Genomic DNA, 27,954 nt, shown 5'->3' with positions numbered 1-27,954 from the left:
ACCAATCACAGCATTTAGAACAAATTGGTAATATTTTGCAGGTTTAAAATGCTTCAGATTCTTCAAAACAAGGGTGGCGCGTATTAGCCACATGGGGCGTTATATGAACTTTTCCCCTACACACAATTTCAACAAAACAATCATAGTTTGCCAATCGTCCCACAATCGGATTGGATTGCTCTACTTCCGAAAGGCTGCTGCATTTCGGTGCAATTCGGAATCGGTCTCTATTTTTAAACCATCAATTCAGCCGGCCAAAATGGCATGTCATCGAACAATTTTCCCTGACACAAACGTACTACTACAAAATGACGTGAATGACACGACCCCCCGTCCATCGGTGGTGATGGTGATGATGATGTGAGTTTGTTTGTTTTTCAGTGATTGCTTCCTAAATCGACGACGATTGGTAGACAAAATCACAGTTCATATGTTTTTTTTTGCAAACGTTTTGCTGAAAATTTATATGATGAACTGTCACGCAATTTGACCTACTCTTTTGTGTAATTTTCTTTTATCCTCACAGTTGTTTGAACTAAGACTGATTGAATGTTATATAGATTGAATCATGTGGTTTAAAATTCTGAACTAGAACAGTATGCTGAAAAAAAGACAATTATGACGAAATATTGATTTATACTCCGCTGACGTCACGACCGATCGAAGTAGCGCTGCTGCTGTTTCTACTTCTCGTTAAAAATTTACAACCCCACTGGTATTGGTGTAATCAATCGTCTCGGTAAGAGATGCCGCTACTACTGCTGGCTGCTACCGCTGCTGATGGATTGCGTTTGTATTGGTGTTAGTTTCACAAAGAATTATGGCGACCGCCATAGAACCGAAATGAGTTTCCAATGACTTTTTACATTCCGATTGCAACTCTAGTTGCAGTCACTAAATCAACTCCACCGCCATTCGATCGAACGAATCGAACCGGATTCACTTGCACCGGCAAACCGAGAAAACAAACCGGCACCCGACTAATAAAAACAGCTCATAAAAGCTCACCCGAAAAAAAGAAAATATTGCACTTGCGAAGAGCGGTTCACGAACTGGAGGAAACCATCACAACAAACCATAAAAAGCGGCGGCACGGCGCGTCTCTCGGAACAAAAACAAAACATAAAAGTTACAGCAACAACAGCAACAGCAAAAACGGCAGCAGGTTGAACGGAAACTTCAACGCCGTGGCTTCCCCAGTAGAAGAAGAGAGCGAATTCCCTACTCGGGAGAGGAAGAGAACGACCGAACGAATGGTGGAAAGCGAGAAACATCATGGCTGGCTTCGTCGAGTTTTCCTCGGTTTTGCTTTGGCGTTCCATTTCGGTTCGTTCGTTCAGTTTTTTTTTGCCTTGCTGCTGCTACGATTTACTCTCCGGAGAGCGTTTAGCGAAGCATGGCTGCCATAACTCAATCCGGGTTGCTATGTTCGCTTCCTGCTGTATATTCGGTGTTTGAGGTAGAGGAGTGCTTTATGTTGTTTTTCCTTCTGGTTTCTTCGTTGCTAGACAGCCAGGGAAGATGAAGTAGAAGAAGCCAGGGGCTGGCTGCCGTTTTCCATAAGCGACTTATGGCTGGCAGGCGGGGGGTGGAAGGTTGAGGTAATAAATGAGATTCTCGAGAACGATTGAACGCGATAGGGCTTTAGAGCTCTACACAGGGTTCTTCTTTGAATGCGAGAGAGAAAAACGCGTGCGCGCCAACTTGCGAAAGCAAACCTTTTAAAGTTGCTGCTGCTTCTTCGATTTTTTTTCCTTCACCCGTCGTCCAATGTATTGGAATTTAGCGATTTTTTTTCGCCCGATTCGTGCAAATCGCTGACGGGATTGATTCGTTCAATTTGCGCTAGCAATCACCCTAGCAAAACCTATGATTACGGCAATCAAGCGAAATTGCTCCGGCTCCAGCGATTATATCCGAGCAAATATCAATTTGTGATTTCATGCAGCATTTACTTTTCAGCACCCTTCGAATGGGTTCCAAATCGAAGGACTCGAAGGCCGGACCCCAAAGGTCTTGATTGTGCTCTCGGTAATGGCCGCGTTGATTGCCGCCCGTTTTGCCAACTCGTTCGATGATCTTTCAATTTTTTCATCGCTATGTTTGGGCTATAAATTTTATCCCATTCGTTTTTGGTATTTCACTCTCGCCCCGTTCGGCTCCAAAAACAATCCGGCCGGCTTTCAGCGTACGATACCTAATCGCAGCGCTAAGCTCACCTTAATCTACATAAAAGCCACCGGTGGGCATTTTCACGATGGGCTAAATTATGTTGTCTGAACCACTGATTGGGGATTTTGGTTGTTTTATTTTCATCGAAGCAATTTCGGTGATCGACCCGCTAACGATCAGTCGTCGCTAACCTCGGACAACTTTTCGGAGCATTTTTTCCCTCCGTGTAAACAACCGCCGAAAAAAAAATTCTTCGCTCTGCGCTAAACGGCTTATAATAAAGGCTTGAGGAAAATTTATGTTTATATGCAGTTTTGAGCTTCTTTTGTGTTTCTCAAATGCTAAATCTTCCGTTTTTCCATAGACCCAAACGAAACCATCGAGGGGTGCAGCACCGATTTTGGTTTCCTGTAGACAACCGGTCCAAGAATTTCGAAGAAAACGAACATACGTATTCTTCGAGTGACTTCCTTCCTTTAGGAGGTCTGGCTCTACGTTCGAATTTAGAACGGTTCCAGTCCCTAGCTTTCCTCGAATGTTACCGAGGAAAAAGGTGTTTCGAGATTTAGTTTTTGTTCAAATTTGAGCTGATTCGGTCGTTCGTTTTCTCTGTTCAATCTCGGTTGCAAATTCGTTTCTCCTAAAATCCGTGGTGAAACTTTTCGCAAGGTGTGGTCCCTCAAATCATACACAGAAACACAGTGCGTGCAAAAATAGTTGACCGAAAATAACGCAGCAGGATGCCATAAAAATTGGGTCGAAAAATTGGAACAGACGGCATAAAAAATTGTCAGCACCTTTTGGTCCGGGTTCGATTTTTGTCGAAAGCTTGTGATCGGTGCCAAACCTGTCCGGGTCATAAAAGTCCGGCTCTCGGTGCATCAATAAAATTTATGATGTTTGTTACGTAACCATCCGTTAGAATTGCCAGGTCTGCCGAAAGCCCATCGCCTGCAGTGATTTCTGGAGCGATTTGGGATCATGGAACGAATTTTTGCATAACTTCGTCGGATCGCAGTATAAGGTAAGGTGACTTCTGTTTCTATTTTTTGTTTTGTTTAAATAACTTTCCTGGAAGCAAAAAAAAACAGGTCTTTCTAATTTTTTCCTATGATTTATGGTTCAGAAGAAAGTCAAACTTGAGACAGGTAACAACCCGTAAAAAAATTTATGGATACCATAAATTACGAACTTCTAACTCAAAACCACTAATAAATCGAAGAAAAATTAAGAACTTCAACTCGAGGAAAGAGAATAGATGATAAACTCACATTTGAATTGTTGGAAATAATTTTTTTAAATCAGATTAAGATTTCAGATTCAAGAATTAAATTTTAATTTCAGATTCAGATTAGAGATTCAGATTTGAGATTCAGATTTCAGATTCAGATTTCAGATTCAGATTTCAGATTCAGATTTCAGATTCAGATTTCAGATTCAGATTTCAGATTCAGATTTCAGATTCAGATTTCAGATTCAGATTTCAGATTCAGATTTCAGATTCAGATTTCAGATTCAGATTTCAGATTCAGATTTCAGATTCAGATTTCAGATTCAGATTTCAGATTCAGATTTCAGATTCAGATTTCAGATTCAGATTTCAGATTCAGATTTCAGATTCAGATTTCAGATTCAGATTTCAGATTCAGATTTCAGATTCAGATTTCAGATTCAGATTTCAGATTCAGATTTCAGATTCAGATTTCAGATTCAGATTTCAGATTCAGATTTCAGATTCAGATTTCAGATTCAGATTTCAGATTCAGATTTCAGATTCAGATTTCAGATTCAGATTTCAGATTCAGATTTCAGATTCAGATTTCAGATTCAGATTTCAGATTCAGATTTCAGATTCAGATTTCAGATTCAGATTTCAGATTCAGATTTCAGATTCAGATTTCAGATTCAGATTTCAGATTCAGATTTCAGATTCAGATTTCAGATTCAGATTTCAGATTCAGATTTCAGATTCAGATTTCAGATTCAGAATTCAGATTCAGATTTCAGATTCAGATTTCAGATTCAGATTTCAGATTCAGATTTCAGATTCAGATTTCAGATTCAGATTTCAGATTCAGATTTCAGATTCAGATTTCAGATTCAGATTTCAGATTCAGATTTCAGATTCAGATTTCAGATTCAGATTTCAGATTCAGATTTCAGATTCAGATTTCAGATTCAGATTCAGATTTCAGATTCAGATTTCAGATTCAGATTTCAGATTCAGATTTCAGATTCAGATTTCAGATTCAGATTTCAGATTCAGATTTCAGATTCAGATTTCAGATTCAGATTTCAGATTCAGATTTCAGATTCAGATTTCAGATTCAGATTTCAGATTCAGATTTCAGATTCAGATTTCAGATTCAGATTTCAGATTCAGATTTCAGATTCAGATTTCAGATTCAGATTTCAGATTCAGATTTCAGATTCAGATTTCAGATTCAGATTTCAGATTCAGATTCAGATTTCAGATTCAGATTTCAGATTCAGATTCAGATTCAGATTTCAGATTCAGATTTCAGATTTCAGATTCAGATTTCAGATTCAGATTTCAGATTCAGATTTCAGATTCAGATTTCAGATTCAGATTTCAGATTCAGATTTCAGATTCAGATTTCAGATTCAGATTTCAGATTCAGATTTCAGATTCAGATTTCAGATTCAGATTTCAGATTCAGATTTCAGATTCAGATTTCAGATTCAGATTTCAGATTCAGATTTCAGATTCAGATTTCAGATTCAGATTTCAGATTCAGATTTCAGATTCAGATTTCAGATTCAGATTTCAGATTCAGATTTCAGATTCAGATTTCAGATTCAGATTTCAGATTCAGATTTCAGATTCAGATTTCAGATTCAGATTTCAGATTCAGATTTCAGATTCTTTTTTTGGAGTTATCGACTGTGATTTGATTTTCGTTGGTTGTTGAATGGCAAACTCAGTCTTTTTTTTTTTTAAGACTGAGTTTGCCATTCAACAACCAACGATTTCAGATTCAGATTTCAGATTCAGAATTCAGATTCAGATTCATTTAAATGATTTTAATTTAAATAAAAATGATTTTGAAAAAAAGATTATTCTCATTTCTATGTACATATTAATTTCAATTTTCCCTTAAAATAGCTGAATCTAGTAACAGAAAAATGACTGAAAAAAATCTTTCTTAATGCACTGATCCCAATCTTGATTGGATATCACCGAGTGCCAACATTCTGCTTGAATCGAATTTTTCTCTCGATTTTTTTTCTCAACACATTCCAGCAACAGTCCGGAACGAACTGGAAGCGAAAAAAAGTCCTCGGCACATGGTGCGGATTCCTTCGGGAAATCTCGAGCCCCAGATTTTCCCGGGGCGTGATGCAACATTTTCCAGGGAGTTTTCCTTCTCGAGGGACCTGGTGCAAATGATTCATCGTCTTTCTTTCTGTTCGCAAATGCCGGGCTTCTCTATCGCCTGGAGCTGGAATTTCTCCTGGGGATGGTGGGATGGAAGGGCAAAATCCTACTTAATTTAGTGCTGGTTTATGCTTTATTTCGTCTTAAATCGAACTTGAGCTCAACTTGTGTGTTTCTAGCTTGAGGAGAAGAAAAAAGAGGAACGACGTCTTTGGCCCAACTGCAGCAGACCGAGATTTGCTCTTCATTTTCCACGCCCGGGTTCCAACAAATAAAGTTTTTTGCAATTTATAACTCAACTCAGTTTTCTCAGCTTAGTCGGTGGATCCGGACACACATACAAGAAAAAGTTGACTCACACATACACAACCACACACCAGATTCAGAAGTTCGAAGAAAAGGAAATGTGGTGCACTGCCCTACGGAAATATGTTGCGCCTTCGATGTTTGGATTTTCCTGAATCCGGGGGGTGAGAATTACACGATCCGGAAGAAGTTTTTATGCAACCGTGCGTCGTTCCCCCCAATTCGATCCGATGGTTTCCTCAAGCCGAAGTTTGATCAAATACCTTCCTCGAGGAAGATGTGCTTCGGTAGCAAATTCCTAGGCGAAGGATTTTCTTGACGCAGTAGAAAAGGGTCCTCGGAATAATTTCTCCCAAAGCTTAGAGCGAACGGGACAGGAGGACAGGAAAAAATCATGAAGAACGCACTGGAAGGATGTAATAAATATATGATTTGAATAATAATTTTCCCTTCTGCCTGCTTGGCTGGGAAAAACTGATGTCGTGCTCTATTGCTTTATTGTTTGCTCAGAGTAGTCAGAAGTTCTCAAACTGAATTGATGCACCTCTCCCCTCTTAAAGAATGATTATTTTGATAGTACAACAAAAATTGAAAAAAATAACATTTTACACAAAAAAAAGGTGCGTTTTCATATAAAAAACTAAAGCTGAGGACCACTTTTTGCCATCCGTTTTGCATAATCCTCACGGCGTAGTCCAACCGGAAGTAAGCTAATCTCAACCTGGTGTAAAATTTCGAATACCCACTCCCACATTTAAGCGTTCTGCACCCTCAGAAGAAAAGGCGTTTTTCACGTGTTGAAAAACCACAAAATCCAACCCGCTGCCGAGAGAAGTTTCGCTTCTCTTAATCGCCGAAAGAAGATGAAAAAAAAAACACACTCACAGAAATCACAATTTTCCCAAAGAAAAGCAATTAACTCGAACGCAAAGAAATTGTTTTTCCTTGGGTTTGCGGCTTCCGACTAGAAGACTAAGAATGATCATCCTCCATCCCCTTCAGTCTCGAGACCAAAGCCGCAGGAATGGAAGCAGCCAATTATACAATTGCAACAGCAGCAGCAGCTTGGAAGTTAAGCAAGGAAGGATTCCTTCGGGACGTCCCAGCCAATCTACTGGGGGAAAAGGCAATCTATCCCCGGATCTGTCGGTGGCCTTCTGGTTCTGGATGGGGAATGGGAAATTAAATTACAATAAATCGAATTTAAAATAACACCCGGACCATCACAGCCAAACGGAGGAGTGGGGGTAGAAAAGTAGCGAACAAAAAAAAAAGAAAAATACACAACGAAACCAACAAAACAAACACTCACATCGCCGTGCCGCCCCCATAAACTTCGGGGCAGCCAGTCGTCGGGGAGATAATTTTAAGTTTATTCCTTATTTATGCATCGATTTTCCATCCGAAACTTCATCCCCCCCTTACTCGAAGGCAAAAAGGTTCCCCATTGTTTAAATCTTCGGATTTGGGGTGGAAAAATGTTTCAAATTCACGAGAAGAGTAAAATTTTTGTCGGAAAAATTAACGAAAATAAAAGTACACACTAAGGTCGATTCCTGAATTAAATTGAGTCCAATAGGGAAAATCTTTTAAGGAACTCTTTAAAAAACCTTCACAAATTACTCTGAGCTTTTCTTAGTCCTTTCAGGAACTATACAGAGTTGTTTTCGGACTTCTGAGTCTTGTCAAGAGCTTTCATGAGTCCATTTCAAAGAATTTTTTTTAAATTTTCCAGCGACTCATTTGAGTTACTTTCGAAACTTTTCTGAGTTTCTTTTAAAACCTTTCTGAGTTCCTTTCGAAACTTTTCTGAATTCATTTCAAACTTTTCTGAGTTCCTTTCAAAACTCTTCTGAGTTCCTTTCGAAACTCTTCTGAGTTCTTTCGAATCTCTTCTGAGTTCCTTTCTAAATTCTTCTGAGTTCCTTTCAAAACGCTTTTGAGTCTTTAGAAACTCTTCTGAGTTCCTTTCTAAACTCTTCTGAGTTGCTTCAAGAACTCGTCTTTGTTACTTCAGGAACTCCTCTGAGTCCCCTAGGGAGTCCGTCTAATTCGTTTCACAAACTTTTCTGAGGCCTAGAAAAATCTATTTTGAGGATCTTTCGGAACTCTTTTCAGTCCTTTTAAAAACTCTTCTAAATACCTTCAGGAACTTGTCTGAGTCCCTTTAGATATTCCACGAAGTCTCTTCGCTTCGGAGTCGTTTCAAGAACTCTTCTGAATTGCTACAGAAACTCCTGGACTTCTGAGTTCTGTCAAGAGCCTTCATGAGTCTTTCTCGAAAACTTTTGTGAGTTTCGTTAAGAACATTTCTGGATATTGTCAACAACTCATCTGAGTTCCTTTCGATACTCTTATGAGTTCTTTCAAGAACTCCTCTAGGTCTCCAAGGAAGTTCGTCTTATTCGTTTCCGAAATTCTCCTGGGTCATTAGAAAAAATCTAAGGATCTTCCATTTTAAGAACTCCTCTGAATACCTACAGGAACTCTTCAGAGCTCTTTCAGATATTCTTCAAAGTATCTTCTCTTCGGAGCCGCTTCAAGAACAAGAATATTTTCAACGATTCATTTGAGTTCTATCGAAACTCTTCTGAGTTGCTTTTAGATCTCATCTTAGTTACTTCAGGAACCCCTCTGAGTTTCCTAGGGAGTCCGTCTTATTCGTTTAAGAAATTTCTCAAAGTCGTAGAAAACCTCGCCTGAGGATCTTAAGAAACTTTTTTAAGTCTTTTTAAGAATTACTCTATATACCTTCAAGAACTCTTCTGAGTTCCTTCAGATGTTCTTCGAAGTCTCTTATCTTCAGGGTCGCTTCAAGAACTCTTCTGTATTGCTTCAGCAACCCCCGGACTTCTGAGTTTTGTCAAGAACTTTCAGGAATCCTTTTCAAAAACTCTTCTGAGCGACTCATCAGAGTTCCTTTCGAAACTCTTCTAAGTTCCTTCAAGATCTCGTCTCAATTACTTCAGGAACTCTTCTGAGTCCCCGAGGGAGTCTGTCTTATTCGTTTCAGAAATCCTTCATGGCCCCAAGTTTCCAAGGGAATCCATCTAACTCTTTTCAGAATCTTTCCTGAGTTGCCAGTGAACTCTTGTGGGTACCTTCAGGAACTCTTTAGAGATCCTCCAATAACTCTCCTGAGTACTATCGAAAACTCTCATGAGTCCTCTCAGGAACTTTTTCTTGTTTTTCACAGAAGCTGTATCGAATTTCTTCAGAAACTCTGTGGAGTCCTTTAAGGGCTTCTCTTTGTTTCTTCATGAGCTCTTCTGAGTGCCTGATTGCTAAGAGTTCGTTAAGGATTTTTGCGATTAGTAGGGTACAAATATTTTACCAAATTTAGAGGATATTAGTGCTGAATTAGTTCTCTTTTACCAAAGTAATAGCTGCATTGAGACGAGGATCTTTTGGAACTCTTTTCAGTTCTTCCAAAAACTCTTTTGAATACCTTCAGAAACCATAATGGGTACCTCCATTAATATTTCTTAGTCCCTTTAGAAACTATCTTTGGTTCTTATCGGCTTTTGAGTTCTGTGAAGATCTTTTAAGAGTTTGTATCAGGAACTCTTATGAGTCTCTTCATATCTTCTGAATAGCTTCAGCAACTCTGAGTTCCTTACCAAATTATTCTGATTTCCTCCAAGAACTCGTCTTGGTCTCTTCAGGTCACTCCTCTGAGTCCCCAAGGGAACCCATCTTACTCTTTTCGGAAAATTTGCACAAAGAACTCTCCTGGGTACCTTCAGGAACTCTTTTGAGATCCTTCAATAACTCTTCTGAGTACTATAGGGAACTCTTTTGAGCCCTCTAAGAAACTCTTTCTTATCTCTCAGGGAAACTCTACTGACTTTCTTAAATCACTCTGTTGAGTCCTTTGAGAACTTCTCTATGATCTTTCAAGAACTCTTCTGAGTGCCTTAAGAAAGTCCTTATAGTTCGTTATGGAACTTATTTCAATCTCTTTAGAGACTGGAGACTAGCGTTGAGTAAGGTACAAATATTTCACCAAATTTAGAGAATATTAGTGCTGAATTGGTTCTCTTTCGACAAGGTAATAGCTGCATTGAGACGACCAAAGCTCCAGTTTAATCAGCGAAAACGGCCCCCCAACCCTGAATCATTGACTTGGGGTAGGGTCAGTCGGAAAATTGCTGCACAAAATATGATTTCGCGGCAAAATTGTGTCCACCTCCATTCCGGGATATGCCCCGGGGAAGAATAGAGAGTCACAAAAACTCCTTTTTCGAAATCACCGCGCGCCTAGGATGAGTAATGTACCATATAGTGTAGTGTTTATTATCTCTCCATTATAAATTTCGTACTTTGGCAGAACGCGGGAGTTCGCCAATTGCCTTCCGGGTCGGTTTGGGTGCTGCTGCTGGGGAACAATGGTGCTCATCCCGGAATTTGCGAAAATGGCAAATCGTATTTTGTACGGAAAATTGCCGCCGCGCCGCTCGCTCTGCACTACATATTTTGAGCGCGTTGTCGAAACGCCATAAAAACATTAAAATAACACCCGACCAACCAATGTCGTTGATGAAAAAATAAAAGTTCTCACTATTTTCGCCTCCCTCCTCCATTCGAATTGGTCGACGTTTTGAGTCTCTCTAGTATGATTGCGCAGCATACGAGCCACGTGAATGTATGTGTGAGTGAGTGAGTGAGTTCATGTATGTGTGCTTTATTGCCTTCGGTAGGAATCATCGCACTCCCGTATGAATATAAATATGAACTCTCGACAAATTTATGCAAAGGAATAATTTTTGAAACATTTCGACAATGCTAGAGGGCGCCAAACGTGGAAGTGAAGCAGGAAATGATAATGCGACACCATAATAAAACAATAAAAGCCGCGGATGAAATAGAGCGCTGATTTTCCCAATAAATAAGTAAGCACCGAGAGCCTCCCCGCCAAAAAGGTGATCCCCAAATCATGGCCGCGTGCCGCCCTATACGTACGTAACATACCGCCAACTATTATTGCTAGATCCTGGCAGTTTCGGATTTCGGTCCCCGATAGGATTCCAAAATGGGAAATTTATGCACTTCCTTCTCGTCGCTTCGCTTCGAGCATGGCGCCGTCATTCCGGCCAAGGTTTCTGAAATTTGGAAACAATTCCGGAACGCCTCCTCGTCCGGAACTTTCTTCGCCCCAACCTGCCGGCAAACGCCTGAAGGTATGTAGGTGAAAATTTTGAATCGAAATTGCCCGGGACATCCTTCGGCCGCCGAACCTTAACGGCGATCGGAAGTGATAGCGCGCCCCGGTTCAGGAACCCCTTTTGACCTACTCTACTCCACTAGTTGGGTATTTCACCAACTTTGGCCTTCCGATGATGGCGATGATGCAGCAACAGCAGCACTTGGATTGTGGCTCATGTAATCAAAAGCCATTACACAATTATGACCTATTCACCAAGTTTAGGAAGGGGCCGGGCCCAGGTATTTGTGCTTCATCAAGCGCGAATGGGTCTTCCCTCTCTTTCCTGCGATCGGTTGTGAAGGCATGTTTATGTGCGCTATTTTCGGAAGGCCGTTGGGTTACAAAATAATTGAGCCATAAATCATGCCGGCTAATTAGAGATGCAATTGGTGCTGGTTTTACACGGAATTTTCGGGGCTCCAATTTCGGAACTTCCCGGGAATCCGGATCGATTGCGCATCCGGTCACCGAAATTGAACACCGTGATGTAACCGAACGATTTGAGTTTATCTATCGATCGGTGGCGATACATTGCTTCAAATTCGGATCCCCTGCAATCATTCAACGAGCTTAGAGATAATATATGGCAAAAGTGCTTTTAAGTGGTACATAACGATTCCTTTTCTAAGTCTTTTAAAAAACTTTAAAAATCTTTCTAACGCTCACCAATTTATCAAGGAACTCTTTTCAGTAACTTTAGAGATGCTTCACTGAGTCCCTAATAGGAGTACTTCTGGATCCCTTGAATAGTTATTTTGAGTTCCACTGAAATCTTCCATGAGTTCCTTGAGTTCCTTAAAAAACTTTTCCGGGTCCCTCAAACAACTCTTCTTAACCCTTCATTTCATGATTTTTTATTTTCCCTTAAAAATCATTTTAAACAGCTGGAAATGATGTGTACATCAAGAAAATAAATTAAAATATATTACGATTTTTCACTTTTTTCATACATTAATTGTTGCAAATTTGTTACTTTATGAAACGAAGGGTTAATTCCTTTTTCGAATTAGTCGTAGAACTTTTCTGAGTTTTCAAAAGAATTCTACTTAGTTCCATCAAAAACTCTCATCAATCTCCTCAGGACCTCCCAACAGCGTTTTCAGGAACTGTCCTTCGAAAATTTTTCTGAATTTTTTAAGACTCTTTCCGACTGCTTCAAGGAAATCTGGTGAATTTTTCGAGAAAATCATCAGAGTTCCTTGAGGAACTACTATGAGTTCAAAAAGTTTTCATAATCCTCCGCAGAAAAACTACTGTGTCGTTTCAGGAAATCCCTTTCCTCTAGAAGCGCTTCTAAATTTATTCAAAAATTCTTCTAAATCACTTCAAAGACTCCTCTGAGCTCCTTTAGAAACTTTTCGAAGTGCCTCAATAACATCTCCTGAGTCCCTCCAGGCACTCTTCTGAGTTCCTTCAGGAAGGCTTCTGAGACCCTCCCACAACTCGATTGAATTGTTCAAGAGATTTTCCTGAATCTCTCCGGGAACTCTCATGAGTCCCTAGAAGTATTTTTCTAAGTCCCCTTAAAAACTTTTTTTCCTAAAAAAAATCTATTCATTTATAAATTTCTTCTCCGAAATCTTCGTAAAAATTTTCTGAGATCTGTAAAGAATTTTTCTTAGTCTCTTCAACTTCAGGAACTGTAGAAACTGTCTTAAAATGTCCTCCAAAAATTCTTCTTAGTGTTTTGAGACCCTTTTCAATTCCTTCAATGTAATCCGATGATTTTTCTGAGAAAATCATCAGAATACCTTAGGGAACTACTATTAGTTCTTCAAGAAGTTTTCATAAGCCTCCACAAAAAACACAGTCATTTCAGGAAATTCCTTTCCTCTAGGAGCGCTTCCAAGTTGATTAGAACATTCTTCTAAATCGCTAAAGGGACTTCTTTGAGTTCCTTCAGACACTCTTCTTAGTGCCTCAAAAATATCTCCTGAGTCCCTTAAGGAACTCTTATGAGACCCTTCGGGAAGGCTTCTGAAACCCTCCCGGAACTCGACTGAATTATTCAAGAGACTCTCCTAAATCCCTCCAGGTGCTCTCATGAGTCCCTTGAAGGATTTTTCTGAGTTCCTTTGGAAACTTTTTTGAGTGACCTTTACTACTTCTCTTTTTTGCCCTTCGAAAATTCTCGATTTTTTAAACTTTCCGATGTCCCTCGAAAAACTCTTCTATATGTTTCTTCTCCATAATGTTCGTTAAACTTTCCTGAGTTCTGTAAAGAATTTTTCTTATTTCTTCAACTTCAGGAACTGTCTTAAAATGCCCTCCAAAAATTCTTTTCAGTGTTTTGAGACCCTTTCCAAATCCTTTAAGGAAATCCGATGATTTTTCTGAGAAAATTATCAGAGAACCTTGAGGAACTAATATGAGTCCTTCAAGAAGTTTTCATAAGCCTTCACAGAAAAACACAGTCATTTTAGGGAATCCCTTTTCTCTAGGAGCGCTTCCAAGTTGATTAAAAAAATCTTTTAAATCACTTCAGGGACTCCTTTGAGTTCCTTCAGAAACTCTTCTTAGTGCCTCAAGAACATCTTCTGAGTCGCTGAAGGAACTCTTCTGAGAACCTCCAGAATCTTTTTTGAGATCTGACTGGATCTTTTCTGAATTCTTTAGGTGACTCTCCTGAATTTCTCCAGGTACTCTCATGAGTCCCTTGAAGTATTTTTCTGAAGTCCTTTAGAAACATTTTCGAGTGACTTATGTTTCTTTTCGGAGTTTCATTTGTTAGAAAAAAAGAGCCGGTGTCTGAAGTGATATTGAATGATATATCATGATTTTGGTCGCAAAACTTAAATATGGTCCTTCGAACCGGATTGTTCTAGTCCAACGAAATCCGAATCGTTCTGTTGGATGTTCAAAATCGTGTAAATTACTCAATTCAACCTATGGCAGTCGATTGCCATGAGTTTGGGGTGGCATCCTGGATGTGCGTCTGGCTTTCACAGCCATAATATTATCAAGAGACAACCTCTCATCATCAGCGGCAGCAATCGCTAGTACAACTGGTTCCTGAAATAACTAGATATCTATGATGAAAGGTTGTGAATCAATCTCGAGATAAACCCTGACAATGGGCCGTCCGGGATTCTACATTGGCAGGTCCGCCAGGAAAATTTTTCGCGTTCCTCCTTCCGCAAATGGGAGGGGGGAGGGGGATGTTGAGACCTGGATCGATGGGAGTGCCCAATCTGGCTTTCACAGCCATAATATTATCAAGAGATAACCTCTCATCATCAGCGGGTGCAATCGCTAGTACAACTGGTCCCCTGAAATGACTAGATATCGATGATGTCAGTTGTGAATCAATCTTGAGATTTGAGTAGCGATGGCGGAGCGAAACAATAGTCCAAAACGATGAAATATTTCAGTGTCAAAATTCCGTTCCGTTCCGTTGGTGATGTTTCTTGCTGATTACGGAATCGCCTATCGTTCAGGACCCGATTGATTGTGCTTGCGTCATTGAGTCATTTGCTCGATTTTCAACATCCAACAGGACGAGTTGTACTTCGTTGGTATAGATCAATCCGTTTCGAAGGACCACGCACGAAAGTAGAATCCCATTTGTGGCCTCATTCGTGGCGGTATCTGTATTTCGTTGGAAGCAATCCGGTTCGAAGGACCATAAAACCACCATAAATTACATAAAGTTGTTTGAGTTTTGTTGAACGCTAAGTTCCTGCCAAAAGTTTTGAGCGAAGAACAAAATCTATTTCGTCTTCAAAACTTATTTGTAGACACAAACGTGTTTCTCCTGTAACTTCCCTGTTACCATGAGCAAAATGGCTGTTTACTATGTTTTTTTTTAATTCATCTATTGTTGTCAGAAAATGTTTCGCGTGACTCCCATCATTAATCAAAACCATCGACGGCAACAATGTAAACTATTTAACTCCTTAAAAAAAAGAGAGAGACCCATTTTAGAAGGAGTTGCCCGGAAAATGCAGGTACATGACGGGCAAATTCCAACCCAACGTTCCACCGGGGCTCGTTAATCGGGACCGTGTCGTTTTGTGCTGAACACACAATCGCCAATCCTAGGCGGGATGCTGGCTGGGATTTTTCCTTGGCAACGACATGTTATGCCTCTCCTTAAGTTAACGGATTTTTTTCTCGTCTTAAGGCACAGCCTATCGGGCTGCCGGGGCAATCCAACTAGCGTTTGGTGCCAGCATGAATAATGTTTAGATAATCGCCACCGCGTTGTTTGTTCCTTTTTTTCTCCTATTTTTTTGGGGAGCTGCTACTTGCTAGTTTTTTGTTTTGTTTTCGTTATTTATTCGACATCGGCAGTAAAATAGCAAACTTTTTTCGCGGTGCATTGTTATCGAAAACCAATCGGGAAGCTGTCGACGCCGTCGAACAACAATCGGGGTCCGTTGGTGGACCCCTTGCCCTGCTCTCCGGTTACTCGTCGGCAACGACCTAATCAACTATCATCGGTTAGAAAAGTAGGCACGGGATTTCGCCAGCAACCGCGAAGCAAAATTGCATATTCAATTATTGGTCTCCTTATTCAGCTGTTGAACAGACCTATTGGTGGAGATCCGAAGCAAAACGAGGGGCAAATGGCGGACGAGAGTTGGTCACGAATCTAAACAATCGCTATGACAACGTACCCACATAGGTTGAACACTAACGAAATAGTTCAAATTTAAGAGCCTACTACTGCGCTGCGCTGTGGGAAAGGGGAAAAATCACGGCCCGCTGAGATCGAGCAAAAGTGCAGTTAGGTTCAAAGCGACATTTTTGTTAAACCTTTTTTTTTGCGCTCTCTCGCTTGTTGAAGCTAACATGAATATTCCGCGCCGCACATATGGGCATTCCATTAGCACAGAGAATCGGGAGACCAGCCACCGGTTTTTTTCTTCTTTATTTGTTGCTGCTGCTGCTTCTAACTGCAAAAATGAGATGAAAATGTATGTATCGTAAGTCAGCCATCGTCCATATTTGATTGGTTGCTGGACGGCGATCCGAAGTTGTGAACAGCGACGCGCAAAACCATAATGAAGAAACCTCGTTAAGGCTTTCAGCGTGTCTCTGCCGGGCCAAGTTTCGTTCTTCCATATGTCTTTCGTTTCTTCTCCTTCCTAGCTTCTTAGTATTCTGCCCGAGTTCCCCCACTCACTCGCGCGCTCTAGTTGTTTCCCTTCGCGACAGCATTTTGCTGCCATAAATTGATTTATATCGATATGCTATTCGGTTGGCATCTTTATGAATAATTTATGTATTTTAATTTTGCTGCCCTTTTTTGTTGCCATTTAATCGGCCCAAATGGCCAACTCCGGGAGCAGCTCCCCCAAAATGGACGAAGAAAAATCTGATCAACCGACGACCGATCGGGTCCGAAATCCAATTGACAACGCATAGAGTAGTAGCATGTATTTTTGTGTTGTGTTGTTTTTGCCTTCGAATTCGAAATAAATTATTCATTTAGAGGCGAATCGCAAATATGGAAAATTCTTCATTCCTCGGTGGGCTCACATTTTCATCATTTCGAATACCGTTCGGTAGCCCCCCGCGCTCTCAAGACATCTCAACTTGTTGGCCGCCTCGTTCGAGGTAGCAGGTTTTTTTTTTGTTGAGGTCCTAATTAAGATTTTTTACTAGACTCGATGAGAAGGAGAATGATTGTTCACTTGGAAGAGCCATAAAAAGCAATTTAGTTCAATATCGGATTAACAACGATAGGAATTCCTCATTTTGAAGCTAAATTAAAGGTTTGTTAACAAAACTTGGAATAAGATATCTTTTATTCGATTTCTTAGTGGAGATTTTTCTAAAAAGTTGGATAATGATCTCTTCAATCTCTAGAACCCAATTTTTTTTCGATGAAAAAATCACAGAAACAGATTACAAACAACTTTTGTTCTACGAGAAACTTCATAGATGAGAGAAACTTTTTGACAATTTTTCCAAAAATTGCTTAACTTCAGGGGCTAATGAACTTGACTTTCAGTATATTTTCGGTTGTAGCTTAAACACTTTTCAACCAATTTTTCCCAAATTTTGAAACGTATCAACACCGATCCATACCTCTATTTTTATGTGGTTTTGGTTAAAATTTGACCACAACAAAAAACAGAGATATTTCAACTTATATGAAAAGTAAATATTGTGCATAATTTAGGAATTGTTGTCGTTCTTTCATAACCCCACCTTTAGACCGGGTTTTTATTTCATTTCTCCTTCCTAACTTAGGTTCATTAATAAACTTGTATTTTCTGACAAATACGGGACTATGCTGAAAAAAATTCCAAAAAGATTTATGACTTTATTCACTAAAAAATTCCGACACAAATCTAATCACTGACAATCCAGACTTGGTTCTAACAAGATTTTCGACACAAACTTAAATTCTGATGTTTCAGACTTGATTCTGACAAGATTTCCGACTCAAACTTAAATTCATGAAAAAAAAATAGAATTTTCTTACAAACTCAGACACCTTGAGCCCAATCCGTCCAGTACTGAATAATTCTGACCAAAATATCTGACTTGCATCTTCTGTGCTTATGACTTGCACCTTCACACTTTTGCTGCTGTCGAGCGATGTCCAAAGTTCACTTGTAAATTCTTAATGAAAAATTCAGGTTCCAAAACCACTTTCCGGACGGTTATCCGGCTCGAAGGACCAAATGTTTTGGGACCGGAACACTTTTCGAACACTATTTGGCCTGCCTTCGACCAGACCGAACTGAACGCCATGAGAAAATTTTTAAACTGCAGATTTTGAAATTCTTGTTATTCTTGTGCGCTAAAGAAACATCTAAAATAATTCAATGGGATTTGTTCCTTGGGTTAGGAACTATTGAATAGGGTTGATAAGTTTTGCAGATTTCGTCTATAGATGAAAATATTCGCCCATTATACTAAAGTGACTCGAAAAAATGCTGATGGCTTTCAGTTCGGTCTGGTCGAATCCCGACCATTTAGTCAACTCGCAACAATTTGATTCACATTTGAAACCAATCTAAATAAACTTGTCGTTTTTTAAGTTTTCCAATCAAATCATCGCGAGTTGACTAAGTTGTGTCCGAAAAGTGTTCCGGTCCCAACAGACAGTCCAACCACCAAAATATTTTCAATTTTATTTTTTAAATTTTCGGTCCTTGAAAAGAAATGATTTTCTGCCATTAGATTCGACAAAGAATAACAGCTCTTCGATTGTCATAAAGGCTGGAAGAGCACTCAACCACAGAGGGTCACAAATTCACATATAAATCGATAGATTTTCATCGAAGGATTCTGCCACTCGAGCAGGGAGGGCGGCAACGAACGTCCAGCATGTCCAAACGCGCCATCGACATATGGCCGGCAGCCGGCGCTGACAAATGGCGACTCGTATTAAGTGTCAATGAATATTAAATAAAGATTAGCTACCCCTTTCGGTGTCCTCTCGCCATTAAGGTACGGCGGCAATCGGACCGGATCGGACAACCCTCTCTCATCTTACTTCTCCTTACTCATTGATGCTCTCTGACTAATTTCGACAAATCCTAACTGGTTGCCCAAAGGGTGCAATGTGGAACCATGTGTGTTTCTACCGGGATAATAAATGGAAGTCGAACTTTCGATAGCAAATTTATTCTTTGTTCAATTTCTGCCAGTTTTTTTCCTACTTGTTTGGTTTTTGGTGGAACTCTTGCTGCTCAAAACTCCGTACAGTTCCTAATCCTAGCATCAGCCAGCCGGAATTGAACGGGATCGATGCGGTTGCCCGGCAGAGAACGTGCGGGAAAGTTGCTACTCTTTCGGAATGTGTAAATTTATCGACCATATGCGTGCAATTTAGAATCTGCAAAACCGAAAGGCAAAATTATCTCCGCCAGCGCTTCCGGAAACGTTCGGATTGTGTTGTATTGTATCGGTACCGACCGTCCGTTTCTGGTTGGTTATTCGTCGTTGCAGTTCTCGTAGTTCTACGAAACCAGGACGACTATGTAGCTCTAGAGTTTTGGGACACCAGGAGAATGTACAACCCGAAGCTGGTCGATCCTAAATTGGTTCAGCTGCTGTTGGGATTTGGGAGTCCTGCTGGATAGGGCAAAAATTGCCATCAGCCAAAGAATTCAGAAGCATGCGCCCCGAGAGTTCATTATCGATGACCATCGACATTGTATAAATAAGGGAAGCAATATGAGAGACCATAAATCGCTTCTACTGGACTCGGAGCAATTGGACACAGGAGAATGGAGCTGGAGCGTGTCCCGGCTGACCCGAGTAAGAGTTTTCCTATTGAACTTCCCAAGAATGACCGAAGAATGGAATAGGTTTTCGGCCAATAGCCATCATAAATTTTTGGTTCATATTTTTAATCCGTTCTTGGGCGACGACGAACTTCTCTCGTCTGGAAACGGGACTGCTCAATTACTGCTGCTGCTGCACCACGTTCCCGAAAGGACGAAAGCGTCCTCAAAAATTTAACACACTCTGAGTCCCAGGGTGGCTGCTGCCTTGCGGAAGGACGAAAGGGTGCACGTGAGATTATACGACTTTTCCGAGTGTTCCCCCCGGAAAAGTTCAAGAATCGGTAAAAACGCGTAAATCTTGCTTAAATTGAATTATTGCTGGCAGATCAAATTTCTGCCGCCGGAACGTGTGGCGTGCGCCCTTCGATGAATCCGGCCAAAAATCGAGCGGGAGGGGCACGTGATTCTATGGCTGGGCCCGCGATAAGAAAATAGGTTGGAATTACGTGTCAAATTAGTAGGCTGTAGGATGTAGGAGGAGAAATTCGTGACGCCATTCGGGCCGAAGCCTGCCTCGATTTTGCCAAACGCCCCACAAAGTAGGCGCTGAGTAACGGAAAGAAATTCATATTCAAGATTTATGCGAACGAAGAGGAATCTGATGATGGTTTCCTCTGTTCTCTTTTTTTTTATTTGGTAAGGTTTTTCGGGAAGTCGCGCTCGGCATTATTCATGACTATTTCCCGGTCGGCGGTGAGAAGGAAAGTTCTGGGCTTCGGCGGAAGTCGAGCTGCTCCCAGCCGTAATGTTAATGTATTCCGAGACATTCAACTGTGGAAAGAATCAGAACGCAGAACGCCAACAAGAAAGAGATCGGTTGGAATCTGATAACTGGTGAATGAATGATTTTTGTGTGTAGGAAATGCGTGTTGGCACTGAAGAAAATAGCTTGCGTTGAGTTCCGTTGAATTTTCATGAAACTCACTGTTTTGCTATCGATTTGGTTCGGTCTGAAGTCACTTGAAGATTCCTGCACGTCGATAAGGCTGCTACTCCCCTTATATGGAGGGAGCGATAAATTTCTCCGGTACCATAAATCATGACCCCGGTATGGGGAAGGCTTTTTGTGTCGCTTTTGTCATTTCGGGAACAAGTTCCGGTGACAAACTTTTCGAAAGGAAGCAAATTCTAAGATAACATATATTAAAGCATTCACGTTCACCATTTTGTACAAGAAAAGAAATTCGAAAATTTGGAATTAGAGCTTAGTTTAGGATCACAACTTAAAAATGCATTTTCTATGCTTTAGATGCCTTTTTTGGGATTCTGAGCTTAATTTGGGATCAAATTTAAGAATGCATTTTTTGGGAATTTTAATCCTTTTTTTTCTTTTTTGGGATTCTTAGTTAAGTTAGGAATCACAACTTTAAAAACCATTTTCTGGCCTTTAGAAGCATTTTTTTTCGGGATTCTGAGCATAATTTAGGATCACAACTTTAAAATGCATTTTTTTGGCTATAGAAGCGATTTTTCACAACTTTTAAATGCATTCTCTGGGCTTTAGAAGTTTTTTTTTCGGAATTCTGAGCTTAATTTGGAATCACAACTCTAAAATGCATTTCTGGCCTTCAAAAGCGTTTTTCGGGATTCTGAGCTTGATTCGGGATTCTGGATAGATAACAACTTTTAAATGTGTGTCTGGTCTTGAGAAGCGTTTCTTCGCGATTCTTAGCTTAGTTTGAGATCACAACTTTAAAACGCATTTTTAGGGGCTTAAGAAGCGATTTTCTTCGGAATTCTGAGCTTAATTTGGGATCACATCTTTAAATCCAATTTCTGGCATATAGAAGCGTTTTTTCGGGATTCTGAGCTTAATTTGAAATCATAACCTTAAAATGCAATTTTCGGGCTTTAGAAGCATTTTTTCTGTATTTTGTGCTTAATTTTGGATCAAAATTTACAAATGCATTTTGTAGCCTTCAGAAACGTTTTTTTTGGATTCTGAGCTTAGTTCAATTCCATGCAAATAAATTCCCGAGTCCTATCAGGTCTTCGAAATCCTTTTATGAACTGTTTTGAATACCTTCAGGAACTCGACTGCATTTCTTCAGGTTCTCTTCTGAGTCCTTTTAGACACTCTTCTGTGTCCCAAACGAATTCTTTAAGTTTTTCCAGGTGTGGTTTTGAATTCATTCAGGGATTCGTCTGGATCCCTTCTAGATCTTAGCTGAAGCCATGTAGGATCTTTTCTCATCAATGTGGGAACTCTTCTGTGTTTCTTAGCTCTTCTCAATTCATTTAGGAAATTTTTTCAGTCCTTTCAGGCGTTTTTCTGAGTACCTCCAGAAACTCTTCCGAGTCCCTTCAGGAACTGCTTTAATTCTGTAAGGAACTTTTCCGAATCCTCTCGGGGACTCTTCTGGGTCCCTTCATAAACTCTGCTGATTCTTTCTAGAAACCTTCCTAAGTTGCTTCAGAAATTTTTATGAGTTCCTCTGGGGGCTCTTCTGAGTCCCTTTAAGAACTCTTTTCAGCTCGTGTGAGAATTCCTCTGAATTCTTTAAGAAATTTTTTGAGTACCTTCAGGAACTGTTTTGGGTCGATTCAGATTCAGGAACACTTATAAGTCAAGTCAGGAACTCTTTTGAGTCCCATAGCGCACTTTTCTGAGTCCCTTAAAGAACTTCTCTGCACCTCTGGAAACTCTTCAGGGTCCCTGCAGAAACTCTTCCGAGTTCCCTCAGAAACTCTTCTGAGTCCCTCAGGAACTCATCTCAGCTCATTCAAGCACTTTTAGGAGGCTTTCCAGGAAATCTTAAAATTCCCTTCGGGAACTCTTCTGTGGCGCCTTCGGAGCTCTTCTGACTCTCTTTACAAATATTCCGATTTCGTTAAGAAAAGTTCCGATCTTTAGAAACTTTTATGAGTCCCTCTAGGAGCTCTTCTTTGTCGCTTTTGGAACTCTTCTAAGTTCATGGGAGAACTCCTTTGAATTCTTTCAGAAATTCTTTTGAGATTCTACAGGAACTGTTTTGAGTCGATTCAGATTCAGGAAGTCTTCTGAGTTCCTTCAGGAAGTCTTCTGAGTTCCTCCAGGAATTCTTCTGAGTCTATTCCGGAACTCTTCCGAGTCCGTTCCAGAGCTCTTCTGAATCCATTCCGATACCTTTATGAGTCCCATAAGGAACTTTTCTGAGTCCTTTCAAAAACTTTTTTGTGGCCCTTTACGATCTCTTCTGGTTCCCTTCAGAAATAGTTCTGAATCCCTTGAAGAATTCTTCTGAGTTTTCCCGGAGTTATTTTGAATCTATTCAGGATCTCCTCTGAGTCTCTTCTACACCTTCTCTGGATCACTTTGATAACTTTTCTGTATCAATTCGAGAACTCTTCAGTGCTCCTTAACTCTTCACTCAAAACTTCAGAATTCCTTGAGGAACTTTTCAAAGTGCTTCAGGCGCCTTTCTGAGTGCCTTCAGAAACTCTTCTGAGTCCCTCTAAGAATTGTTTCAATCCCTTGAAGAGCTTTTCAAATACTCTCCTGATTCCTTCTAAGAACTCTTCTATGTTGCTTCATAAACTTTTATCAGTCCGCCTAGGAGCTCTTTTGAGACCCTTCAGGAACTTGTATCAGCACGTGTGAGAACTCATCTGAATTCATTAAGGAATTCTTTTGAGTTTCTTCACCAACTGTTTTGAGTCGATTCAGATTCAGGATGTCTTCTGAGTTCCTTCAGGATCAATTCTTAGTCCATTCCGGATCTCTTTTGAGTCCCTTTAGGAACTTCTCTGTAACCTTATAGAATCTCTTCTGTGTCCTATCAGCAACTCTTCTGAGTTCATTTCGGAACTCTATTGAGTCCCATAAGGAACTTTTCTGAGTCCCTTCAAGAATTTTTTTGTGACCTTTTAGCAACTTTGTTGGTTTCCTAAAGAAACTCATCTGAGTTCCTTCGAAGACTCTTTTGGGTGGCTCAGGGACTCCTCTCAATTCTGAATTCTTTAAGGGATTATTTAGAGTTTCTTCAAGAACCGTTTTGAGTCGATTCAGATTCAGGAAGTCTTAAGAGTTCCTTCAGGAATTCTTATAAGTCCATTTAGGAACTCTTCTTGGTCCATCCCGGAACTCTTCTTAATTTATTCCGGAGCTCTTTTGAGTCCCGTCAGAAACTTTTCTTAGTCCCTTCAAGAACTTTTGTGTGACCTCTAGAAACTCATCAGAGTCTTTTCAGAAATTCTCCTGAGTTCCTTCAGAAATTATTCTGAGTCCCTCAGCGACTCATTTTAGCTCTTTCAAGCACTTTTATGAATTTTTTTTCAAAAGGTCTTCAAAGTCCCTTCGAACACTCTTTTGAGGCATTCCAGGAACTCTTATTTTGACTCTCTTTATGAATATTCTGATTTGCTTTAGGAAATTTCCGAGGCCCTTTAGGAACAATACTTAGTCCTTTAAAAAAACTCTTCTGAGTCTTTTCAATGATTCTTTAGAATCTCTTCCAGTCTTTTTTGGAACTCTTCTTGAGTCTTTCATTGTGCAATTTCGCGTTTCAGAAATCGTACTTTGTTACTTCAATAGCTCTTTTGAACCCATAAAAAAACTTCCCTTTGTCTGCAATTGAACTCTACTGCGTCTCTTGCTCTCGAGTATGTCCTTATCTTCATCCTAGCTTTTGCTGGAATTTTTTGATAGATTATACCACAAGTTTTTGAGACGAAAACAGCAAATTTGGCGTGTTTGTGACATAACCAGGAGTGTTCCTTAGGGTAGTATTTTTGGTCCACTTGTTTCCAACTTTTTCATTCTCTTTAATGAAAATTTGGAGAAAGATATCGGGAATAACAAATCGAGCAGCCTCGGTCACCTCAAGACCCCAGTAAAAATATCCAAACCAGTCAAGTCCCCATCGATCGAACCGTAAACAAGGGAAAAACCAGATCGAGGACCGGGGACACCAGGGGCACCGAGGTATCGGGTCCTATAAATCATGTCACGTTAATAATTAAAAATCACCTTTCGCAAAGCCGAAACGTCGGAGTGCACCTCTGGGTAATTTAAATCGTGCCTATAATTCATTTTTCCAATTATTTTCCAATTGTTGTGCTTCTTCCGAGCATTCATTCACGGCAGCACAAACACACGCATCCGAGGGTCCCTCGAATTTCATCTCAGCGGTCGCGGATTCCACATGACAACACATACCTACCTACTCATGTACACATATAAGTTTTGCCAGCCTAGATACAGCCTGAACAACGGCAACGAGAAAGAATAAAATGTATAAAATAAATGCACACCGAAAACGGGAACCGGGGTCAGAAATAATTGGTTTATTATCAGTTCGTTTTTCAGTCGCGGAGCTTAACCTGCCATGTCCTCCATTTTTTTTCGAGAGAGAAGGGAATATGGAAGTGAAAGAGAGCGACGAGGGGTTCGAAAATTACTGAGCTAGCCCCCGAAGGTGTTTTCGGGGTACCACTCTCTGAAAGTGATGGGAAAGGAAGCAAGAAACCGGTACCGAGAGTGCTGTATCGAGCTGATAAAAACATAGACTTTGGGGGCCGCATAAATTTGGATGCTGCTGCAAAACTCGCGGACGCTGACCGGCAGATTTTTACTGGCTCACTCTGTTCGCTTGGAATCGTCATTAAAAGTTTGCCCTAGCGCCGGCAGCGATGCGGTCATGCGGATGGAGATGAGATGATGGCGATGCTGCTGACTGCATTCACAGCAAACTACCAACCGGATGCTGGGACTGGGCTAGGACAAATTCCTGGTGCATGAATGCACCAGGCTTGGCTAGCGCAGGATGTCCAGTCCACTGGATGTGTGATTCCGCTTCCGACGTTTCGCGGTTTTGCGATGCCGGCCAACGATAGCGAACAGACACATTCGGATCTTGGCGCGATCGCTGATTTATCGATTTGCATTAAGCGCCATTTACGTTTGGCTTTGGTTCAAGAATTTCGGAAGCGCCCTGGAGCGAGACCGAATTTGTGATGTATTTAGTAACTAACCGAGGTTTGTACATCAAACGGGAATTTTGAAATTTTGGTAACAATTTTCGTTACATAAAACAGTTGCTTCTTCGGGAATTGTCGGAGTTCTGAAAAAAATATGGAAAACACTATCTGCAGAACTGACCACTGGAATTCAGTTGGTCCTCAGGTTGATTTTCTCACCTAGCAGAACCTGTGTCTTCGCTGCAAAAACACGAGATTATCCGCAGTGGACGAACAAGCATTTAAAAAAAATCCTCAACGTTTCTCATTGCAATGAATGCATAATCCTTATGAAAAGGGAGAGGCAAAGGAGAGAAAAAAAACCTCCGAAAAGAAAACACCGATAGAACGTGTTCGCGGGAAAGATAATGTGCCCCCCCCCCCCACTTTTCATCCTCAAAGCTGCCAATCCTGCCGACAGCGGAATAGTTTCCGACCTTTGGGTTCAATCTTCCGCGTTCGCGTTGCAGCAAACGTCAGACCAACCAACCTAGAGCCTTGGATCGGGCTGGGGACACAAAACGGAACAACTACGAACTGGGCGCAGAGTTGGTGGTTTTCGAGGAGGCAGATAATGAACACACCGAAGCCGAATCGAAGCAGCTTCATAGCCAGGAGGCCGGAGGCCAAAAGGGCATCGCCATTAGAAGATACCGGGACTTGAGCTGACTGAGAGCTGACTGCACACCAAAGACGTCTCAGCTGTAGAGAGTTTGCAGAGGAACAGAGGAGAGGTTTCTGTTCAATCTATTTTGCATGTAGCTTCGAACGATGACGACGACGACGACGTCCCTGTGTGTGATGAAAATGAGCTCTTGCCCTCAAGATCGACCGGCTGGAGCCATGTGGGATGCTGTGTAACCTAACCCAACCTAACTACTATCTCCACACTGACTCGGTGTCTCTCGGTTTTCTTCCCGGTCTCGGACTCTTGTGAGATGTTTTGTAATTACTGCATTAATTAAGTGGAAGTCTTGAGGGCGATAATTCTACTGCCCCAGTCCGTCATTGCTGGGGGCAGAAATATGCGGGGTGGCAGCACAGAAACATTCCTCATTTTGGTTCAAACCACACCTAGAAGTAGAATACTAGTTGTTCGAGTGGTTGAAAAACAGTGGAGTCAGGGGGCTACCCAATGGTCACCGCCGTTGTTGCCCCTCGAACGACGCCGCACTGCAATAACAAACACGATAATTAAATTTTTGAAATGATTCCCTATTCTCCCTGGCATACATGCGGGGAGTTTGTGATTCCGGGCTAGTTTTGCCTCACAATATTGCGTCTATCTTCGAGGGTGAGAGACGGAAACCCGAATGAAGTTGGCCGTACTGAGCTGTTGTGTCTGTCTATTTTGATTATTTGTTTGGCGCTGCTGCTGCTGCATAAAACCGCAGAATTGTTGCATAAACATCGACTTCATTAGGCAGGAATGCCTTTCAGCTTGGCGGACCAGCGATTTGACGGCAATGTTAGCAATTTCATTCAGCCATTCATTCGTTATCGGTTCAAAAGAATATTTGACTGTTGAGGAATGGCAACTCATAAGACAGTTTAAGGCTATTCCTTTTCAGTTTAGAACGCATTTCAAAATAAAACAGCATTATGTGAGACTACATTCCACATCATTTGAGTCTTAGTTGAACAAAATCTTCCGGCCCCGTTTCGATAGAATCATAAGCACAAATCGACACGCACGGACAAATACACTCATATGAGCGTATACTGTCGAAGGGAGCTCAGCCCCATAAAGGCTACTATCTAGCTGCTACATTTCACAAAATAGCGTTACAAATCGTATCAACAAAGCTCAGCCCCATGAAGACTATTATTTGTTTGTTACGTTATCCAGAATATACACATATGTAGTAACAATAAAGATCCCTTAAGTCGGGCTTTAATATGTCTGTTACGTCACGAAGCATTGCATTACACATCGTTACAATACAGCTCAGCGGCACAATGGCTATCATTCGTCTGTTGCGTTACGCAGAGAAACATTACACATCGTAACAACAATGCTGAGCCTCATGTATGTTACATTATTTATGTTACATTACACAGAAGAGCATTTAACATCGTAACAACATAACTCAGCTCTACAATGGCTATTATTTGTCTTTTACATTACACAGCACATCATTACACATCGTAACAGAATTGCTCAGCCCCACATAATGTTATTAAATATATGTCTGTTAAAAATGCAGAAGGGCATTTCACATCGGAATAATATCACTTTACTTCACTAAAAAGGCTTTTGTTTGTCTATCATATTGTTCAGATTAGCATTACAAATCGTAACAACAATGCTTAGCCCCGAAAAGGCTTTTATATATCACACAGCACAGCATTACACAGCATGACACATCGTTACACAGAGGGTGAATGACCACGAAGGATAAAATCCTCTTTAAATAAATAAAAATAGAATAGAATAGACACATCGTTACAACAAAACTCAGTACCTTAAAGGCTACTATCTTTCTGTTACATAACAGAGAACAGCATAACTTAGGTGGACACAGAACCGGGAACATCGGGGAAAAAACCCAGAAAATACCGGGAATTAGTCAAAGATTCGGCAAAATTAGCAAAAAAAAACCGATAATCATTTTTGAATCATTATTTTTTTAGTTAGTTACTGTTACAAAAATGTGTAAGAAGAATATCATTAGTTTTTG

General features: G+C 40.7%; 1 protein-coding gene across 1 annotated transcript in view; it reads left to right on the top strand.

Moving 5' to 3' along the window:
- The first annotated feature begins 3,088 nt into the window (after positions 1-3,088).
- The window catches only part of LOC129740006 (homeobox protein abdominal-A homolog), a 121,921-nt gene continuing 97,055 nt past the window's right edge, over positions 3,089-27,954 (top strand). Inside the window, exon 1 of the transcript XR_008736071.1 lies at positions 3,089-3,196. The gene's annotated coding sequence lies outside the window, so the exon portion shown is untranslated. The remainder of the gene's footprint in view (positions 3,197-27,954) is intronic.

This window comes from Uranotaenia lowii, chromosome 1, assembly GCF_029784155.1.
Source record: "Uranotaenia lowii strain MFRU-FL chromosome 1, ASM2978415v1, whole genome shotgun sequence".
In the NCBI taxonomy this organism is placed as follows: Eukaryota; Metazoa; Arthropoda; class Insecta; order Diptera; family Culicidae; genus Uranotaenia; species Uranotaenia lowii.
This window is presented reverse-complemented; position numbering and strand designations above follow the sequence as displayed.